The 19,436-nt window shown below is 34.9% G+C and overlaps 1 protein-coding gene across 3 annotated transcripts in view; it reads right to left on the bottom strand.

Moving 5' to 3' along the window:
- The window catches only part of LOC128888002 (uncharacterized), a 170,876-nt gene that overhangs the window by 121,305 nt on the left and 30,135 nt on the right, over window positions 1-19,436 (bottom strand). The window contains exon 2 of one of the 3 annotated variants that reach the window (XM_054144568.1): window positions 4,183-4,247. The exons of the other annotated variants lie outside the window; for them this stretch is intronic. The gene's annotated coding sequence lies outside the window, so the exon portion shown is untranslated. The remainder of the gene's footprint in view (window positions 1-4,182; window positions 4,248-19,436) is intronic. 3 annotated transcript variants of the gene reach the window in all.

Genomic DNA, 19,436 nt, shown 5'->3' with positions numbered 1-19,436 from the left:
ACTGCAATGTATGGATAATGAAATGGTAATTTTAAATACATTGGAAAATTATTATTTTGCAACAAAACAGTAAATATTCGTTGCTTTTTGTAATTATTTTTCTTGCAGCTCTAACTTGTTTCTCAATTAGTATCGTGAGATATTATCATAAAATATAGTATGAACACCTATATGAAGATGTACGTTGCTATTAAACAATGCATATTTACAACGAAGGGCCAACAATTTGTACGCCTCTTGTACATTTTTAGCAATGAGTTTGATAAATACTATATTTGTCAAAATATTTTTAATTGGAAATATTCTAACTTTCAAATGCATGATTGACACAATATACGATTATATAAGAATAATATACACAGTGTCTCAGTGTAATAACATATTCCTTTAATCTGCATTTATCTGACAACCATTATTGTTCTCTGCTGTTCGAAATAAATTGGTTTAATTTACGAGCTCAGATATTAACACAATGAGTATCGTGTGATTCTTATATAAATGAGACAATGATTCATGGTGGCCCGCGTTATTCATATATGAATGACAGGTATTATTAGCTAATATGTTATATCTGTCACTCGGAGTGCAAATAAAATGGAGATTTAACGCTCTGACTTGATTCGAGGCTGCCAAACCATGGTCACGAAGCACAGAAGTGTAAATTATGACTGACGTGGCACGCAATCTGCTAATAAAGTCAATCTTTGCTAAAATATTTAAATTTTAGGATAAACGTACGAAAGATTTAAATGTCAAGAGGTTAACTTCTTCGGTTATGAATTTCTTTTTTCGAGGTTCAAAAAAAAACTGCAGTATTCATGTAAATTTAAAAAACCGCAGTATTCATGTAAATTTAAAAAACCGCAGTATCCATATTCATTTTGATAACTATAATTACATACCTTGAGTTGCTTCGAATTGTAAAAGGTCTTCTAAATATGAACTAACATAATTTAAATTTTGAATCAAAATTTTGGATAAGGAAAATACATGACATGTTAAAGGCATTGTAAATTACAATACTTTATATTTATATAATATCATAGTCAATAGAATAATTAGTATTTTATTATTTCATTATACTCCATTTCCAATTAGTAAATAAAAATTAGTATGATTAATTATTTCATCTATCGTTTCCTCAACATTTGGATCCACCGTAAAAACTCATAGTACACGTGTGGAACTTAATCGCGCCAAATGTATCCCGTTGGTGAACATACGGCGCTCGTACGAACCCGGAATCATCTAAACATCGTCCTGGATGGAACAACAGGCGGAAAAAGAAGCAGCACGAGGATCACCGAGGCAAAAGGAGCAACGTTTCCCCGTGTAATTCGGTCCTGTCTAACGTTGCCCTTATGCTGTGTAACATCCGATACCTACGCCTTCCTCCTCCGCTTCTCGATGCGCCTATACGCGGACGACGTAAGATAACACCTGTGATATAACCGGCGAAAATAAAACGCTCCGGTGACCGAACACTCGCGTGTACACATCGTTGCACCCACAGTGACGATCAACCGTTCGGGAAGTTAACCCTGTCCACCATTTTATTTCATGAGTCCTGGTTTAATCCCTGGTTGTAGAATATAGGTATTATTTTAGGACGCTATTATAGCTTGACTAAAACTGAAGGATTAAGGATTATATTATTTGTAAACGCTTGGAGTTGTATGCAACTTCGAAGCATAACACTAATTAGGTTCCTTTTAAATCATTGTAACGTTAAGCAGGATTACTTTGGACTTGATGGTAGGAAATTGTCGCGAAAACAAGAAATATTCTAAATTGTGTATTCTTCTCTGGCAAAATATTAATTACTTTCTTTTTAAATAATTCTAATGTTAGGCAGGACTGACTTAGATCTGACGATAGGTGAATTGTCGCGAAAACAAGAAATACTTTAAATTGTGTATTCGTTTATGGCAAAACTCTAATCACTTTTTTTTTAAATAATTCTAACGTTAGGCAGAACTACCTTGGACCAGTTGGTAAATTTTACTTTATCTCTTATATACTTTTTTACTTTCTTAGCTCTATAGTATTAGGTGGTGATAGCAGAAGTGTATTTTCTGTGTTGGATCGGTTGGAAGCATAATTAATTCTGAAATTTACTTATTCATAAACGTACTACGTTTCGACCATTATCTTTAGTAACACTCATGGAGTCCTGATTTAAGAGTGGATATACTACTAGCGGGGATAGGATTGGACAGTTAGGATGTTGCCTTGATATACCGTTAATTAGGAAGAGTTACTTCATGCTGTTTCAACAAATAAGGCAATAGGAAAATGATAACTCGAGCTACGTCAAATAGAACCAACTAAAACATATTAAAAAAGTAAAGTATACAAGTAAAAACCTATCACTTGTCATAAATTAAAGTAGAAAAAATTGATGCATGTCACAGTAGGTATTTCTAATCAACTGTCTTAAACACGTTGTCTGCCAAACTACAATTCGTAAAAAATTCTACAAAATTAAAATTTCGTTTCGAAACTGTTGAAGATTAGATAATTTCACACTTGTCGTTCAGTTTAATTGTTTAACCTCTGTCATTTTTTCATTGATTCGGATCATTAAGGCAAACTCAATCGCATTAATATTCTGAGCCTATTTTGCAGGACAATTGTAAATTTAAGTGAATCTTGTACATGCATGTATAAATAAACGTGCCAGATTTTCAAAGTTAATGTCAAATACTTTGACCGCAAGAAAAATCATGAAAATTGCCTCGAAACTGATAAAAATAAAAGAGTACCCCTCTAACCACCACTCACTGGCAACTACTGGCACGAATTATTGCAGAAGAAGATCGTAAATTTACTTTTTAAAACAACAAATTTAATATGACTTTTTATTATCAAAATAATAACCCAGATTACACATCTGTATGAAATCATGGCGCCCAAGGAAAATGCTTTAAATTTACCTGCCAGTGAATGGGTTAACTGCTTGAGACGTCTTTGATGGCAGGTCATGCGAAACACGCAAGAATCCGCGTTGGTTGATCGCCACTGTGTGTGTAAAGCGTGCACGTGGATATGTGCAAACGCGGTGCAGGCCGCGGAAGATCAATTTCCCTTGAATAAAACATCCTCTCGGCCGGATTGTCGTTATCGATGGAAGAGTCTCAGGCCTGACCGACCTATGGCTACGCGCAATCGTACTCGCAGCTTCGAAACGGATGCAGGAACTAGAGTATGCTTGCTCCGCGGCCTACGCGCGCTTGATACTCCGTGGACTGCGTGATAACGGGTATTCGGTATCGACGTTTGGTCCTGGTAACGCGTGATTGGCGTCCCGTCACGGAATTCATACGCGGTGAATGTAACAAAGGCTCAGATATAAGCTGTTTGCTGCACAAATCGATTAACTCCACTTTTTGACAAATCGTAAATTTAAATGTCAAAAGACTTGGTATAGTCATAACTTTTTATATTTATGATGACTTTTCTGAATAAAAAAGATTAACACCATTAAACGACAAAAATTTTAGCCATTTTGGCCATTGAATAATAAATAATTTATTTCAGAGGGTATTTCATCGCATTTTCCTACTTTTCGTTTTATGGAGTCAATCGATTTGTGCAATGAACGGCTCATGTAATAACAATAGTACTAAATAAAGAAAAACACAGACATAATTCAAAAAAGGATGGATACTGCCAAAAGAACCTGGGGTTCGTCCCCTGATGTTGTTGACATAAACTTCACCAGTAATGCAGAATGCAAGAGCAACCTTTCTTGCAATTGCTCGTGAATAGAGTTTTACGGGGACTTCAAGTACTTGTCTCGATGAAACGAAAAAATGCAGAGGGCTTGCCTTTCCACTCTCTTCCTTGTCAATTTTTTGAACTAATACCTCAGCGTTTCACATGTTACGTAGATCAAACAGAATTTTTGTTCTCTTGGAATAAATAAAAGGATTTATACCAAAAAACCAAAACTCATAATATAAACCATGACTTTGATCAACTAATACCTCAGCGTTTCAAATGTTGAGTAGATCAAACAGAATTTTTATTATTTTTCCTATCCCTGATCTGACAATAGAAGAACTAGTAGAAAAAGGAGAGAAAATAACAGAAAAGCAACGAATCTTGCATGTCTAATTAATCGTTAAATAGGAATAATTATTCTTCTGCACTGTAATAGTAAGTAATTGTAATAAATACCTGAGCCGAAAAATTTCTTTGAAAAATAGTTGTGTATTCATCTTTGTTAACTTGTCTTGACTTACCTGAAACAAAAAAAGAAAAATCGAGTTAGTGGCAAGGCAACTCAGAGTTTACTATAACATTCGAGTCACCGTACAAAAATTCATATTCTGCTAACTGAAAATATTATCAAAATTTATAATGTTTGCCTTAATGCTTGTGCACTCTCGACTAAAATTTAAAAAAATCGAATATACTTCGTGTTTTATTAAAAGACAAAGTGAAATAGGTAAGATAGAGTGTAATATTTGAATGAAATTCATCGTATAAATCGTAATATAAAAGTAATTACTTTCCTCAAAAAATCTAATTTATTAAACAAGATCGAACAACAATCTCTATTAAGTGCCTAGTAACCTATGAACTCCTTTTGGAGATTATAGCCAAATTCATTGTAACATCGTAATATCGTAATCATATAAATCATAATATAAAAGTAATTATTTTCCTCAAAAAATCTAATTTATTAAACAAGATCGAGCAACAATATTCATTAAGTGCCTAGTAACCATCAGTAGTTCATGCAACTCTGAACTCCTTTTGGAGATTATTTTATATAATTATATATTATTATTATATCTTTAGCAATTTATCTTTTATAATCATCACAGAGTGAACAAAAGTATGCATCCGCATCGAAACGTTAGCTTTCCGCTCACCCGATCGGCGGGCTATTAATAATTCTCGGCGAAGTCGATCACAATGAAGAATCAATTTATATGATTTCGATAAAAATGAGGGAAAAGATGGGCACGATCGAGAATATGCCAGAAGCAATGACGCGCATCCTGCGGTCCATGAAGAGCCAAGCTTCTCCGCGTATCCGCTTCTTTCCGCATGGACGAGAAAGGATGACTCGAATCCCCTCTGGCATGATCTGTCCGCCCGCATGAAAAACCTTCAATGTGCGTACGCACGCGGACCGGAAATACCCTCGGGGTGCCACTATGCGAGCCTGCCACGATCCTCTTGCGGAAGTGCACCACACGGAATGCAAATTCACCTCGATGGAGTCGCTTTACGAGAAAATAAAATTGATACCTCCTTCCGTCCTGCCATAAAATTGTCGTAGCCACGCGACAAACCCTCGGAACAGCAGTCGCGCGTACTCTCGGCGAATTAAAGTCGAAAAAATCCGTTGAAATCGAATTTATGACTGCTTACGTGGCTCGAACCAGGTAAAAGTCACGGAAACTGTGAAATCTGACGATGTTTACATTCTTTGTTATCGATTCGTGCAGCTCCAGCGTCGGTAGCTTTTGGCGGAATTTATTTTATTTATTTAACGGAGGTTGCGAATTTTTACCGTCTAAAAATAGGATAAAACGAGTTTGACCCGAGTTTTGTACTTCAAGGCTAATTTTGGATTTGGAAATTCATTTTATTTGTTGCTATTTTTACTTTCAACTTTAAAATAATCTTCGTCTGCGGTTGTTATTTTGTATTAATTAAATGTTCCTTTAAAAAAATGATTCAATGTTTGAGTAGCATGTTTTCTGTTTTCCCCTGTTGTAGTATGCATGTATAAGTCCTTAATTGATCATGTGTTTTATTGAATTTATTTCATGTGAATTTAAGAACAGATCAGTTTTATTTTGCCATTGTAGAATGTAACCAAAGAATTCTTTAGTTCTTCATTCAATAGAGTGAATCATTATGTATGTGTAAAAATTTATTGAATTCCTGAAGAAATTCCTATTTCATATTCTCTTAACATATTCGCGACCGCTGACGTGCGTTTACGTCACTTCAAATTCTATTCCTGGTTGTAAAAAAATCATGAAAATCTTTTCATTTAATACACTACATATTTACAACATTGATATTTCAAAACATATTTTGTAATTTTTATCTTTGCCCTAACGATACAAATTCTCGATGTTCAGCTTCAGAATTTTATTACTTTCGTCAGTACTCGGTATTGGAAACGTAAAATATCTGGTGATCGCGAATGTGTTAAAACAACTTTGTACCCTTGCTCCGAATCTTGATGTATCCAACAAATCCCACGAAACCGAGCAATACCATAAAATCACGGGCGACGATGAATAACGCCGCGTGCTACAATAAAATCACGTACACCCGATATTTATTTGCCGGGTGTATGTATTGAAAACGTGAGCAAAGATCAAGATCGAGGTCAAAGATAATTAATCACTGAAACGAAAATATCAAGACGCCTTTCGGCCGAGGCACGGGTTTCGACGTTCTCACTGAATGCATCTGGCCGTCTAATTAAACCCATAATTACGGCCGACATGCATAATTGGACCGGGTCAGAAACAACTTCAGCTACGAAGATCAAAGGTTCACGACCGATTTCTCGTGATGTACGACGATCAAGTATCGACCGCGATCGAGAGGGGCCCCACGGCACGATGGAATCATTCGCAGCGTTGCACCTGCGCCAAAGACCGTATTGTTTTAGGACCAGGTAGATGGGCTTTAATAGGTTTCGGACACGCTTCGTGCCTCCCAGCATCTCCAGTGGACCGAGTCGCCTCCGTTAAAGTTTGTAGACAGGAATTCTGTTCTATTTGTTTCTCTCTTTCGGCTCCTTCTCCTCCCCCTTTCATCCTTGTTCCTGATTTTGGTCTTCCTCCAGCTATTCGATTCTATTTTTAACCGTTTGGATTTTGGATCTGGTTTCTCATCGAGCTTTCGTGTCTCTCTCCTCCGCTACATCTTTGTTCGCCCGCCATCCATTTCCATGATTACTCTTTCGTTAGTTCTGCCATCCTTTACGCGGTTCGTTTCTTTTTCTGCGGATGGAGTTTTTGTGTTACGAGGCATCTTTGCTCTCTTTGGTTCACTTTTGTTTGTAATGTAATTGTTACTTTTATTTGTTTATTTGACTACCATTCATAAATGTAAACATAAATTCTTTCTCCAATGTTTTTCTAATTTTAATGAAAACCGAACATCTGTATATATATGGATAACAATTTAACTGTCATATTGAAATGATAACATTATTTTAAGTATTCAAGTTAGAGAAAGCACTAAATATATAAACCTTTCATTATTTTTCTTTTCGTTTACTTCTTTACGTTTGATTTCATTCTTTTCATTTTTATGTTAAAACGTGTTTGTTTCTACTTTTTATTTTCTTCATGCTGCCTGCATTTATTGATTATCTCTTCCAATGTTGAAAATGTTAGAATTAAATTAAACCGTGGTCAAGAAGTATTTAAACAACAGGTAAATTTCGCACTTTTCAATGTATATAAACATTGTAATTTTAGCAACAATTCGCATCACATGAAAAAAATTTTTATCCACTAGAAAAACCATTCAAGATTAAGTAGGTTACAATATAATTCATTCCTTTTTAAAGTTGTAAAATTCTAAGGGTATCTGTTCATTCAACTCTCGTAAGTACTAAATGCACCGGTGCAATTACCTGCACGCTCATAATTCTCGAGCTCCACGAAACTGCAAAAAGCCCACAGCTAGATGACACCCGTCGTTCCATTTTGTCGACACTATCTAATTTTCCTCAACCAGTCGTACTTCTCTCGAGTACTTATCTCTTCTGGATCCCGTATTCAACGTTGAGGCAACTAATTCTTTAATTCTCTGACGTCTACCCGCGTTTTTCCCTCCGCGTTCATTTGCAACTTAACTTTATCGCGTGCTTCGGCGACATTTCTGCCCGTTTATCAGCCAGTTGCGCTATCATTCTACCCGATCGGTCTCAATCGAACTCTTCTCATTCCATGGGCGTTCTTCCGTGTCTCGCGAGTCTGCCAGCGATGCCCAAAGCGGTTCTATGCGTCTTAATAGCGCGTTAATGCTCGACTCGTCGAGATATCGAATCGACCTGCCTTTCCGTCCCTTCATTGCCCTGTTCGTGCTCGCCTTAACGTCGATTGGCGATCTCATTCCAATGGAGAACCTGGTCCAGGAGCGGATCTACCACGAAATTAACGAGAATTCAATTTGGACACTCATTAGCTTCCTATTTTCTCATTTCTTAATTTAAGTACCATTTAGAGACACTGAAGAGAAATTCTGTTGTTTTTGAAAATTGTTGTGGTTCTTGTAAAGAAGTTCCTGATTATTTTCTAATTTTATTTCGAAAGTACTACTTGTATTATAACATTTTTTAGCAGCTGTGTCGAATTGATATTATTTTGAGTGCTGAAGTCAAATAAAACATCACGTGTAAAAACTTTGGTTTTTTTTCTAATTTTGTAAGATTTTTTATTACTAGTTAATTATCACGTATATTTCTGACCAAATACTTTGATACTCTCGTAGATTTTTTTTTAAAGAATTATTTACTATAGAAGACTACAAATATAAAACTTTTCTTCTGTCTACGATAATTTTTATACTTTTCAAAACCGACGACTGTAGGATGATCGATCGCATTGTTTATATTACTGATATATTTCACTGTTTGTTTGCCTTACATCTTCGATAAACGTGTCATTAATATATACGAGAATATGTACACGCATTTGATATACAATATACATACAAGAATCAATAAATATATAAATGTGTTTGAATAGATATATAAATGTCTTTGATAAATACATAAATATATATTTGTACATGTACAAGTTTATTTGATAAATACTATATAAATGTAATGATGAATAGATAAATGCATTTAATAAATATACACACGTGAATGATATATAGATGAATCGTAGTAAACAGATATACAAATATACATACAAATATACAATGACAGATTAATTTTTATACAAATAGCATTTGTTTTCCATAAAACGTTATAGGAAAGGATATGTCTCCTTAAAGTAATTAGAATCAGGCCCCCATTAGTCTAGATGCGCCAGTGAACCGGAGCAGGGTATGCGCGCCGCATAAAATTATAATACGAAAGAAAATCGACGGTAATCCAGATTCCGTTTCGCTGCCGTTTTATTATTTCTCCGAGTGCGCGCGATTCACCGATAGCAATTAGAAGTGGGCGTAGCTCGTCGGTGGATTTTTCATTTCCTCGCGTATACGGCCCAGCGTGGTGAAACATGTTTGCCAATCTCTGGCACGCCTCCCAAAGGGGTGCTTTTCAATTTTTGCCAACGAACATAATGCGTGGCTGGCGCTTCGATTTGCGAAGCGCTCGAGGACAGACGATATTAGACCATACAATCTTTGAAACGTCTGTTAGATGCACGATTCAAACATACTGTCCCAAGAACTATTTATTTAGAATACTTTCTGTTTAGTTACAATTATAATATATTTAAAAACAATTCCATTCTTAATTAATTCTTGAATATTTGAGAATGGGTCTTCTTAGGCCCATGACTGTAAATACAAACTGCACTGCTTGTCGGTAATTCATTATTTATTTTACAGTCATAAAACAGTATACGGTATGTTGTGGAGAATGAAAGACGCATTCGGCTGAAATATCTCACGTTTGATTATCACTGTTTTATTATTCCTCTGACATGAGTTTTCAAAAGTCGGGGAGTGAGAATTACGCTTTTAAAAGTCTAGAATAGCATGAAAATAATTGTAACAATGATATTAGGCATGTGAAAGATATATGTAGTAATAGAATGAATTGTAATGCGAGTAAGCATGCATGCGTTTAGTATATTCGGTATATTAAATAAAGATTCCTCGTCAGAAAGTCAAACGAATATTAGTGTGATATTTTTGTAATCTTTCAAAAGAATGACTTTCTGTGAACAGTAAAATATTTTTAGTTGAGTCATAAATGACAAAGTCCTACAGAATCTGAAATTGTAATAAACATTTTAGTACAAAATGCTCGTCTTTTAACTCTTTCTACAAAAACAGTTTTATCCAGTAAATAAATAAATTATCAGAAGAATATCTACATGTAAAAAAATATGAAGTAATAAAAGTGAAGTTACACTCACAATTATTTGAAGTATATAATTATCCCAAAGGCAATGTTCCTTACCATAATATAGAAATACATTTACAATAGCTCACAAAATATAATAATTCACCTTTCTTAGGTAATATTATCCAACAATAGTGATGTGTTGGTGCAGTACAATTTAATCTTATCTAAATAAAACTTAAAAATTTGAAACAATCTGTGATATTAACATTAATTTTTGTAAACAGAAGTATCAATGAATGTAGCTACTATTCTTGGGTTTTATAAATCCTACTCAGTTGAGAGACCTGCAAAGAAGATGAAGAACAAAGATTCGAGGAGCCTAATTGACACAGATCCATGGTAATCTGTGAACTCGCAGAATATCTCCACAAAGAGTGCCTCGACAATTTCTAGAGGTTTAAAAGAAATTGGACAAGTTGAGAAGCTCGAGAACTGAATCCCTCTTAAGCTCGGGGAGGATCAGTGAAATCGGCAGTGTGGTGCAGTTCACTGCTTCAACGTCAATCTAACAAACCATTTCTGCATTGACTAATAACGTTTAGTAAAAGAGGAATTTTTTACGAAAATCGACCAAGATCTGTCGAATGAATAAATGGCAACGAGGCATAGTAATCTATTCCAAAACCAAATTTGCATTTTAAGAAGGTGACTATGAGAGTATAAGACCAATTTTATTGTTGACTGTTTGTGCTTTGTTTCCAAACAAATGTCTTTTGAAGCATTAATGTTTTAAATTTGTTCAATTACAAGCATATGTGAATTGTAAAGCTCAAGAATTTTTTTTAAGGACTTTTTATTGTAAATCATGTCAAGAGTTCAGAGTCTCTTTTTCTTAATATTTTGTATAATAAATGAACAATTTTTCTATATGCTGTTATCACATTTTTCATAGCATAATATTTTTTTACTAAATACACTACACATGAATAAATTTAAAAGATTATAATAAGAATGCTTCAATAGAATATCATCTGTTTGGACAATATAATCCTCTGATTCAGGAGCCTGAAATACATAGTTCAAAGTTTCGCAAATTATGGAAACACTCAACTTTCAAATTGACTTTTTTAATTTATGGGTAAACTGTAATTCTTTCAGAATATTTTATCTGTATATGGAAAATATCAAAATGATTTACACGCACATAAAATATCAGAATGCTTTATATGCATAAGTAATACATTACAATATGAAAAAGTTTTATGTGTATATCGATAATATGTATCAGAATAATTTATCTATATTCATACAGTACCACAATATTTAATCTGTACATACAAAATACACTTGCATAGTGACTACTATTACAAATTAGATTAGTTTGCTCGTGAAGAATAATGATATTGTTATAGTTTTACATACGATGCTCGAAATCGTAATGTCCATTTAACATTTGCCTCAACATGAAATCCGTTAAAAATTTTGTCTAATGAAAAGGCCGATTAAAAACAAATGAAGCTTCTACTGCAATTGAAGCGAAAGAAACATGAACATTTTGTACGTTTCGGCCTAATAGATCGAGAAACGACGAGTTTCGTTCCGCGTTGCGATTCAGTGCTTCTTTGACTCGATGGAATGGACACCGAGCGCGTTCAACGAGATATTTAATTAGAGCCCAGAATCTCATTAAGGTATAACGCTGTAACGTAGGAAATTGTGATCGTATCGCGTGGAATCAACGACAATGTTTTCTGGAATTGATTCCATTAGTTGAAACGAGTTTGCGCGAGCCCAAGTTTCGTAGGCTTCCGTTTTTAAGCATCACCTACTCGCATCTAAAACATCCAGGCAAATACACGACAGGAGTGATAAATATTCAACGATTTTTTGTCACGGCTGCTCTGCACACGCGAAAAATAAACAGACGTTGCATAAGCTGTCCAAAGCCACTCTGTTATTTTTTTCCCGTTTTCGGTGGTCGGTGCCTGGAACGTTTCAAGGCATAATATTAATTAACGATTCGTTTATTGTTGCGACGAGAAAATTAATCCTGAGAAATGTTCACGTTTGCATTAATTAGGTTCCATGTTCACGAGAACAATAATTAAGACGTGCATAAATCTTATCTTGTGATAAACATAAATAAATAGTAATTTAACTAAGAAAGTGCAAAAATTCCATCTTCACAGGTCAGTTAAAGTGTTGTCATCATTGATTATTTACTGATGATTTCACTAACAATTTGTCCTTATACTAATATATCATATCATACCATTACTGTACCAACTTACACTAATGTAATAAATTTAACTTAATTAGTGCAGATTTTATTTATATTGATATATATTAATGCATGTACACGTAAAGAAATTCATGTGATGGTCACAAAAGATTATGTCAAATTATCGTTGAATTTGTGAGTGATAAAATTGAAATTCGAACGTAAAAATATATGTTCACATTCTCTGCGTAATTTAGATTGAAAGTTCCGTCCACAAGATAATTGGAACACAAAAGAATTCAGGAATTTGAAAACAATTTATTCTAATACACTGCTCGGTTACACAATTGTTCGGCGTGCAACTGCGCTTTCTACTTACAGAATGTACATATTACGTGAATGTAACGAATTTAGAATGGTCTAGCTACGGAAAAAGAGTAAAACTGGTAGCAGTGCATGAAAAAAAAATCTTACGCACGATTATTATCATTTATGGTATCTTGCTAACTTTTCATTTGAAATTACACGGCCGTTGGTTATAGCAAAAGTACGTGTTTCATTAAAAAGTGAAAAACCAATGAAGAAGTTTCCCGTATACATGAAAACAGTGAACCGCCTATCTATTTTAAGGTAATTAGATTTGAACGCTGAAATAATAGCACTTGGTATTGAAACTCTAGGTTAGCTTAACTCAATTATGAAGATAACACATACAATAATTGACCGGAGAAACTAGAAACGATTACGAGCTTTATCTGTGTTGAGATACTTCTGTTGGAACACTTAACATAAAAAATCTCTTAATAATAATTACATAGAAGTATACGTAAAATAGTTATAATAGTCAGTGTGAGAAGCTAGAACATGCATGATAATTGCAGCACCGGACACCAAAGTTGTCTAGATGCTAATCGTCAGGAAAGTAACATTGGTGTGGAATAATTATTTTGAGAAATCGAAAGCTAGCACTGTATGAAAAGTACAATTGTAATCGTTAATTACATTACAAAGCACGACAACACTAATCATTGAAAAAGACAATCAATTGCAAAAAGAAATAGGCATAGTAGTAAATTAGAAAAATTGGAAATTATGTCAGGAACAAAAGAATTCATTGAATACTATACTAAAATGATAACAAAACTTAACATTCAAAGTCTTTACATATAGGTTTGAAAGAAACCAATAATTTATTGTAATAATTAAAATTCAATGATAGATCGATAAAAATTAATGAGTTGATGAGTGATAAACAAGTAATAAAGAACGATAAGCACCTAATATGAAAAATTAAGAGTTAGCATATTATGAAAAGTACAACTGTGAGCAACAGCTAACATCAAGAGTCTCTAACAATTACAAAATGATATAAATGCAATATTCACTTTGAAATATAAAATGAAACAAGAAACATAAGTCTTCGAATCCCAAGGTACGTTTCACAGCATCCATTTTAAAACACCTTTTTAAAAGCTACAGGATATGGAACTATAGTAGTGCAAGAAATCAGAGAATGGATGAAGAAACTGGTCCTCGTTAATGCACCGAACTCGCCTATCAAAGTATCACTTTTAAACGAACGAGGACGGGTACAGGTGAAACTATGAGTGCACTTGAACAAGTTGCCCCTCAACTGACCGGACCACTCGTAAAGCAACAGTCACACGGTGAGAAATCAACGTAAATACGCGAAGACGAGCGGCAACCGAAGAATTCGAGATACGAGTATCCGGTAGCTTAACGATCGAATCAAATGTCGTGACTCCCCGAGAGAAAGAACCGCGTTTCACAGTAGTTACATTGTAGCTCTTGATCCTAATCCATAACTTACGACCTCGGACATCGTGCTCCAAACGTTTTACAATCAAATCGAAAGCCTGGCAATAAAGTATCGTTAGGTATATCAATTTACCATGGTACGGGGACATTAGGTCACGGAAGTTTTACAGCCATTAAACACGTTGAGGAATAGAAACGAGGGTTAGAGAATATATAATAGATGAAAGTATACGTTTATCAAAATTAAAGTGAAAGTATTTGTTTTCCAAAATTAAAATGGTACCGTATGTTCTCCAAAATTGAAGTGGTACCACACGTTCTTCGAAATTAAAATACCATACATTCTCCAAAATTGAAGTGGTACCATATGTTCTCCAAAATTAAAATGGTACCACGTGTTCTCCAAAATTAAAATTGTTATATACGTTTTCAAAAATTAAGATTCAAACACATCCTTCAAAATTGAAGTGGTACCATACGTTTTTCGAAATTAAAATGATACCATAAGTTCTTCAAAATTGAAGTGGTACCGTATGTTCTCCAAAATTAAAATGGTACCACGTGTTCTCCAAAATTAAAAATGTTATATACGTTCTCAAAAATTAAGATTCAAACACGTCCTTCAAAATTGAAGTGGTACCCCCCCTTCTCACGGTTCCGATTACCATCAACTTTATTACTACTCTCTCAAGCCCTCACTTGAAAAATGCCACTGTGGTAATTATTAGCCGACCGATCGGAATTCAACCACATTATTCCTGATCACTATACCCAACGCTCCAATTACAAATCGAGTAGAATCCTTCGTGTTACATCCTGAATTTACGAGCCCCGTCTTTTCCCTTGGGAGGATGGGAGAGAAAAACGGATGGAAAAGTATCGCGGCTGGAACGCGCTTCCGGTCTTTGAAACGAGCTGCGTGAGGATAAGTGTCGATCGTAACACATCCAAACGATATCGCGCATCGATGCTCTTGTCAGCGGGACGGAAATTATTGCCAGAACGACAGCGTGAATATCAGAAGGACTTTAATGCCACGGCTGGTGGAATGCCGTAGTGTCGTTGGAACAACTAGTTTACCTCTGCCAGCGGCCGCGCACGTCCACTGCACCGGAGTGCACTCCAGCAAAAAAATCAGCGCACGCTCCGCGATGGAAGCGGCTAGGCTATCCTGCAGGGCTTGCAGCTAGTCCGAGTGACACGAGAAACTCCGTTAGATTCGCGACGAAATGAAAGTTACTCGAGCAGTACGACCACTGGTTCGCTCCACGGAAGGCACTCTGTCGCGGACACGACCAGGAAGATCGGTACACGCGGCGTTCATCAACGAGATTTAAGCTTAACCCTTTGCGGACGACCATTATCGAGCAAGACGCACGTTGTGCGCGGAAAACTTTGTGTCATTGCACAGGGTGTTTCTTTTAAAGCGGAATGGTCCGATATCTCATGAAGGGATGAAAGAATGTGTTTTTACAAAAGTTGTGTGGTGCAAAGGGACAAATTATAGCGTGTGAATAATTTATCTAAACATACATTATTTTATTATGGATGAAAATATGTAAGGTTTCAATTAAAAATATTTTGAATCTCGATCATCACTCCATTTGCAACAAATTTGCATTAAATTATTTCTTAGATTCTTAACATGGTGGTTACGTGTATTATTCATTTGGTAAAAATAATCTTCCATCTCTACTTTCAGAAGAAACAAAATACTTTTAGTGTATAGATACTACTAAAGATTTAAATATTCATATTCATGTTATCGTTTTCATTTTGGACAACGTCGTAACGTTTATATTTATCATTTTGATTTAGGAAAAAGGAAAGATATTATCAATATAAATATATAATATAAATAAATAATTAGTATAATCTGATACTTTCAATTTAAATACTAAATAAAGTTAAAAATATATTTTCTATCTAAAAATATTCTAAAAAGTATAATTACTATTTAAAAGCTGAAACAAGACTTTCTGCAAAACATAGCACCAAATATATATCATTAACATAAAAAAAAAGCAATGTTTATGGCTCTGAAAACTCAAAAACATCGAAGTCATTAATCATAATATCCGTCTTTCGCGCAAATAATACCTGTGATGCATTATGATTTTAATTTACGAGTTCCATACTTTTTTCCTTCCCAGATTGCATAAAGTCTATATAAAATTAACCATATAAAGACATTTTTTTCCGTCATAAACCACCTACGTCTTTTCTCTGATTTCACGTGTGTATTTCGAGGATTTTCAATACCAGCATTCTTAATCCTGCTATTAATCATATTTCTTCGATACCATATATTTCTACCAATTTCACGGTACCTTGACTTCTCAACTTTCAAGTTACCTCGTGCTTTACGTTCTATACATAGCAGCGCTCGTTTCCCCTGTGATGTAAGTATGGACATATTATGCGTGAACGCGTATGCTGCACGTCTCATAAATTGGTAGAATGCATTAAAAAATTACGATAAATAAAGTGAAAATACTGAAACATCGTAAGTTGAACGGAATATTAAAGAACGATTTCTCTTGACGATATATTTCATTCCGCTCTGCCATGCAAATATTTTATGCTACATTTGTTTTATATTGGAGTGCATTCAGATTTCTTCAGAACAGTCTCTTAGCGTGCAAAAGTTCTAATATGTTCCATAAAATTTTCAAGCATGAAATTTATCTTCTTAAAAATCAGTTGCACGCTCAGTCGATATTTCATTTCTCGTTCAGACTTGAACCAGACTAATCAAACTTGGCAAACTTCTACACCATTTTCGACTATCGTATCGACGCTTTCCACTAAAACTTTGTGAACTATTATTATCGCAGTAGGGGTAAATCAAATGCAGTCAATGGCTCACGCGCACCGATAATTGCCAATAGTTTCATTTTACATATTGACTTCGACCCTTGAAAGTAAAATAACATGTCCATCAATTTTATGAAATAAAGATGTGTAATAAATTTTGTTCGAATAACAGATAAATGGAAGCATAAAATAGCAATTTTCTATTAAAAGCATTTTTATAATGTCTAGACTTGAACTATTTATAGAGTAGTGCTTCTGCATACCAAATAGGCACAGTCAATATTAAGAAAAATTATTATCGATGTCGAGAAAAATGTAGGCATATATGTATGTATATGTTTAAATATAACGTTAAGATAAAATGAAAAATATAATAAACCAGAGAATAGTGGAATCCCTTATTTGGCAAAGATAAACATGATCAAACTCATTTTTCTAATTTATAAACTTGAACTATTTACGGGACAGTGCATTTACCTACCATAGAAGTACAGTTGTAATTAATAAAAATTGTTATCGAAGTGAAACAAAATGTAGAAATAAATGGATATATATAAATATAACATTAAGGCAAGTAAAAAACAAAATAGACTACATCAGTATATTTTCAATCTATAGACGTGTACTATTTCCATTCACAATCGTTATCGTGAGTGCTCGTATAAAAAACATACAGTGATGATAAATAAAAATAACTTCACCGAGATAAAGCAAAATATGACTGTCAATGAATCTCAAATAAAGAGGTGCAATAAAACGTAATCGAGAGCACTTCAGTAAAACAAGATGTTTTCGTTGATATACTACTTTGATATAAAACCGTTTCTGTTTCAATCAGGATAAAGCTAGAAAAAAAAATGGCGATGAAGGCAATCCCACGAAGTTGCGTGGATCTCACGATCGATAGAGATCGTAACTAATAACACTTTGTAAATCCATTAAGGATATCCTACCGGTTGGTTTCAGTCCCGTAACGCCGCAGCCATGAAATGTAAATGAGCCTGGACACCTCGTTCAAACAGGCAGTTAACCACTCTCGGTTACGTGTTGTAGAAGTTTTTCTGGCCCGCAGTGAGGGCCATTAAACGCCACTCGTTGCATTTCTAGGGATGCGCTTTGCGGCGTTTTCACGACTCGGCAGGGAAATCACGACGAGGAGGGAGGAAACGCGAAGACCCTCTGACAGTGAAATGCTCCAGCAACGGGGGCAACGAACGACAAGCTGTTCGACGACCGTAAATCGATCCTTTGAAGAAATAGAACCCATCAGGATAAATAACAAAATTAAGGGATAGCTTGGTATTGCATGTTATTTAAATATACCTACATTAAGTCAGAGAAGTACCTTTGCTCCTGAAGCTACCGATTCTAAGTCCTTGAAGTTCTTTCAGGATCAACAATATAGGATTCCAGTATTTTCTTCCTCGTTTTCTCTTCTTTATTTGTTTTCAATTTGTAGGAATGAAATTATATTATTTCTCTTTCTATATACATACTTTAGTGAAATGTGTGCGTTTAATAAAATTTTTGGAGAAAGGTCTTAGAATGGGATGAAAAGTAGAATTTTAAATATTTGGTTTTAAGTTTTGCTTAGATTTAACAATTTCGAAGAAATCAAGATACTCAGTGGTATTAATTATAGAATTAATTCTATATTCAACCGATGTCAGAGTGGCCATTATTTATATTTATAATTGCTGTTTATGAAGAATGACCAACGATTCGCATTTTCTTACACGTTCAAATTTCCTATAAATGCATAAAAATCCGCAGTCTACCGATAATAATTCCTAAATAATGTTCCATAGGAGATCTCTAAAGAAAGAAGATGAAATTAAGTAATTTTGTTCCTGAGAAGTCCAATTCTTTCTCTTACATTCATGTGAAAGTTCATATGCGCATCTTTCGCTGAGTATTATCTCAACTCTTCCATAAAAACATGGCTGACGATATATCAACAACTTTCGCGTCGTTTGAAAACGTGTGAAACAATTAACGCGTCGATCCATCTACGAATAATCACGTCTGACAATGCCTGAAGGAAGAAGGTAACAACTCGTCCCAGGAAAGGCAATCTTTCTTGCAACTCGAGTTGGCATAACGGCACAATGAATCTCTAACGTCCGATGTAAATCAGAGCGCGAAAGATACATTTCCCGCTCGACCGTTCGACGTTTTACAAGCGATCAGTCGGGATCGAAACTGAACGATGCACAGGTGGATCCAGAATACAAGAAGATGCGAGTCGGGTAGCTTAGAGCGGAAACGTCGGCGGATGCGTCAACGGAAACGCGCGTCGACTTTCTAACTATACACCGTAGAATACGCGCGGTAGATCTTATGTGAACACCGGAGATCGGGGAGAAATTATTCTTCGCCGCGTTACATTTCCTACCATGTTATTACACCTTGAAATCTCAACATTGCGCAATTTCTCTCATCTACTTCTTGTAGGATCATTGCTGAAGCGTAATTCTACTGGGATAATTTCTATAGCATGTTTCTAGGAACAATTTGTTCGGGATCAATTCTTCTGATTCAATTCTTTTGATTCAATTCCTCTGATTCAATTCCTCTGATTCAATTCCTCTGATT

Source organism: Hylaeus anthracinus, unplaced genomic scaffold (genome assembly GCF_026225885.1).
Source record: "Hylaeus anthracinus isolate JK02 unplaced genomic scaffold, UHH_iyHylAnth1.0_haploid 11989, whole genome shotgun sequence".
NCBI lineage: Eukaryota > Metazoa > Arthropoda > Insecta > Hymenoptera > Colletidae > Hylaeus > Hylaeus anthracinus.
This window is presented reverse-complemented; position numbering and strand designations above follow the sequence as displayed.